This window comes from Schistocerca nitens, chromosome 1, assembly GCF_023898315.1.
Source record: "Schistocerca nitens isolate TAMUIC-IGC-003100 chromosome 1, iqSchNite1.1, whole genome shotgun sequence".
Lineage (NCBI taxonomy): Eukaryota > Metazoa > Arthropoda > Insecta > Orthoptera > Acrididae > Schistocerca > Schistocerca nitens.
The window spans coordinates 996,732,192-996,736,063 of NC_064614.1; the positions used below are offsets into that span (position 1 = coordinate 996,732,192).

General features: G+C 36.4%; 1 non-coding gene across 1 annotated transcript; it reads right to left on the bottom strand.

The window, feature by feature from the left end:
- Window positions 1-3,311: 3,311 nt before the first annotated feature.
- Trnak-uuu (transfer RNA lysine (anticodon UUU)) lies at window positions 3,312-3,384 on the bottom strand. The gene has a single exon. It is a non-coding gene; the product is annotated as a tRNA-Lys (tRNA).
- Between the last annotated feature and the right edge of the window lie 488 nt (window positions 3,385-3,872).

Genomic DNA, 3,872 nt, shown 5'->3' on the forward strand with positions numbered 1-3,872 from the left:
TTCCTGCTTTTCTGGAGGTGGTGTAATTTCTTTATCTACCTCTCCTTGAGCACTGGTGGGCGGTGGCACCACTTCCTGTGCCCCTGCCCCCACATTTTCGCATGGTATATCCTCAAAGAGAGTACTTGTACTGCTTAATGCACCCGTTTCTACATTTCCTGCACTAACTGATGGCTGTTCCTCAGTATCCATATTGCTCGGACGTTGACTACGCAATTTAACCATATTCATAAATTACCTACTCGAACACAAGACCTAACAGTTTTTTCACTTTCACACAAAATATGTTAGTTTATCTACAGTACACTGCACACTAAAAATTGCTATCTACAATCAACTTTGTCCTGTCATAAACACTAACATCATACTACACACCACTAGCGATATGAGATCACTTCACTGGAGTTAAGCTTCTACAAACAGGACAACTACACTGTAGTCTTACCTTTTATTTATCTGATCTCGGGGATCGGTTGCCCCCGGATTATGTAGTCGTTACAGTTTCTCAGTACTATCAGGATCGTTTCCTCTAACTTGCGTGCAGTGGTGCGGTTTTTCATGAAAAAATTTTTGTACATTCATTAATACATAGCATTAATCATGATACACATACATACATTTATCACTAAATATATATATATATATATATATATATATATATATATATATATATATATAACAATAGACACTGAAAGGAAAATACATAAAAATTTTATTTTTGTGGCCACTGCAAATTCGTGCCTCACGTTTTTGGGCGACAATTTCGCGTATGGTCGTAAATTGTAAATACTCTTTTCTCTATTTGTTTTGGTTTTTGTTTTTATTCTTGCTCGCGTAATAACGCGTATACGAAAAGAGCCGCGAAATACCTTTTAGTAATGCTGTGCCAAGAATTTCTTTATAATCATTAACTTTCAACAAAACAGAATATATTGGGTTCTTATTGTACTGTATCTGGCTTTCTATTAAAGGAACATTTTTGGTTACTGTAACTCACTATAAAAATCAACATATCTTCCCTACTTTATGGTTATTGAAAATGAAAATTACTTTGTTATGAAATACTGATGTTACAGTTCGCAAAGATTGTTCAACATTTTGCAGTGGATTTTTGTTAAGCGTAAAACACCAATAATTACCACGACTAGCACAAGAACATGAGACTATTGTTAGAGAAAAAATACGTTTTCACTATAAGGTTTGCCAGACCAGAACTAAGCACAGCAAAATTCCTATTATGTTACGAAGGTAAATTATCTGTTTTGCGCTGTTAGCAATATATTATCAGCAGTCCGCGTCAACCTGCAAAACACATCATAAAATCTGCTGCTCTGCTCTGCAAGTCCGGAAGCTGAAAGAGATAATTTTATTTCACTATTACCTTCCCGCTTCTTTGCGGTATGATCAATTTCTTTTAATGCAGTTTGAATGCGCCGCGGCAGCGGCTTGTTCGTTCGTAGCGCAGCTCTGCACCACGGATAATATTTAAATAACTGAAAAATGTCTCAACAGGATGGGATAATAGGCAAGCAAGCTATAACAATTAATAATGCAAGTTTTCATTTAAATAACTCTATTTAAACATTCAAATATGTTAACTTATCTACAATACACACCTTTTTTAAAAATGAGTACGTAATGGCGTACATCGATTAACCATGACAAAAGAAGACTACGTTAGCATGTACAACTGCGACACAGGCTATCTTACTCCCGTAACTTCAAGAAGAAGACAGAGAAATTAATGCTCATTCTGTATTATTTATACTATTGACATTTTTCATCTTTGTATGATATTTATCGTCTGTGCGGTTTCAGTACTCGCCGACACAGATATTATCTAAAATAAATAATAATATAAAAAATACATAACTCCATACAATAACAGAATACGATGCACAATATTTTCTCTTTACTACAAAATATGTCTTTTTCTAAGGGACGTTACAAGTTGCATTTGGAGAATTTTTTTTTGTCAAATCTTAAGCTTGTTTTTGTCACAGCCTTTCAAATCCTTGTTATTAACCAATGGTTTTCTTCCAGTGGAATCATCTTCACCTACAGTATTACTTACTTCATTGTTCAAACAACGCACAGCACTTACCACAGGAGTACGGCCATTGTTGTTATCAGTGGAAATATTATTCCCTCCTTCGTCGTAAGCCCTGTCGCTCGCAGTAGAGATGCGATGTGTGTTGCGAAGCTGTAGTGTTAATCTACTACGACTCTGCCGCTGCTGGGTTACCCTTGTGTAATAATTCTACAATAGAAGCTGACTGAAGTCTGTTTTCATCCTCTTAACAAGACGAATTTCGATACTCACGCCTCTACGATCCGCGGCGAACTGATTCTCGAGAATTAATTGACAGTTAACACGCGGTAGTCATCTTACCAAAGTTGTCCTTTAAATAGAGTGCATTTACTACGGTGTTTGGTTGTTGATTATTTTCATTTATTACAAAATTAAAATTTAAAATAATATCACCAGCATATTTTCGCCTGAGGCATTTATATCATTTCATCTCCAAAAGGGGTTCGGCTACTTTTTCTCTTTTTTCAATATTTTATTTTTCTTGAAGTTGCTTGATTACGTATTTGTGGTGTTCAACCGAAATTAGTACTCACATTGTTTATTACTGCTCGTGATAGGTGTATAACTTGCTAAGTCGAGCGTTTATGCCATCGTTGAAACCCAGTGGAGTCGCTGCCTCGTCTGTAATGCTGAATACTCATTATATCGTTTTTTTTCTGCCAGTATAAACATCCTGTAACAACGCACTGTCGCTTCTGCAGCGTCTAGAAAGATCTTTGAAGCATTGTATTTTTATACTACTGCTACTTCTGTTCAGGTGTTCTCGCGTAAAATCACAGTTGTTGGCATTTGAACCCCAGATATGTGGAAAGTTGAGATGTTTATTTCAACATTTCTAGGGTTATTCACTATAACTTGATTTGTACTAATTTCTCATCTTCACAATTGCGTACTTCACGAATTGGGACAGAGTGAACTGTAGTTCCCGTACTCTATACTGTATTCCAACAACACCGTCTTGTTGGACGCTAAATTTACTACGAACGTGCATTTCAGAGTACCCCTCATCTTTTGTTGTCAATATCGCAACTCTCCAACGAAAACGACGTATCTTGTCACTTGCAAGGCCAGCGGTGAAGTAGCAGCGTCTGATCGCAAAGACGTCCACTGAGCGGAAGAAAATCGACATGCTTCATACAGATGATCGAAACTGACTTATTTTGCAACATATTCGCAACTAAACGGCCATTATTTGAGTAAACAAATTGATAAAAATGTACGCCCGAACAGGGACTTGAACCCTGGACCCTTAGGTTAAAAGCCTAATGCTCTACCGACTGAGCTATCCGGGCTCGATATCTGCAACGCCCCAATAGTGTTTATACCATTTGCGTTATATCAATATGGTTAGTCTTGCGTTATTGATAACCTGATTAATATTTGTGTGTGAAATAATTGATGTGTTTTTAGCACGTGAATGTTATCGGTTAACCGCTTATAGCAAAATGCGTACTCGGTTTTAGTTATAACATGTACGCAGGGAAGTTATTTTCGTACTGCACTTATAATGAAGAGCAAGAATTTTCTTCGTTTTTGAAACGTTTCAAAGTTTATAACTTGTGAAAACTATTACAATTGGGTTGTTTTGGAGTTTGGCTACGAGTTATTGATTGTCGAAACCTTTGTAGTTGTAAAAACTGTGTAGCAGTTATTCGCTTTGAGAATTATGTTCTATATAGAAACGAGCAACCTTCGTAGTTCGTACATTGAAAGAGAGAAAGAAAAACAGGTGACGCACGACGTGTGTATTATTATTATTGTTCTTATTATTCATGTATGA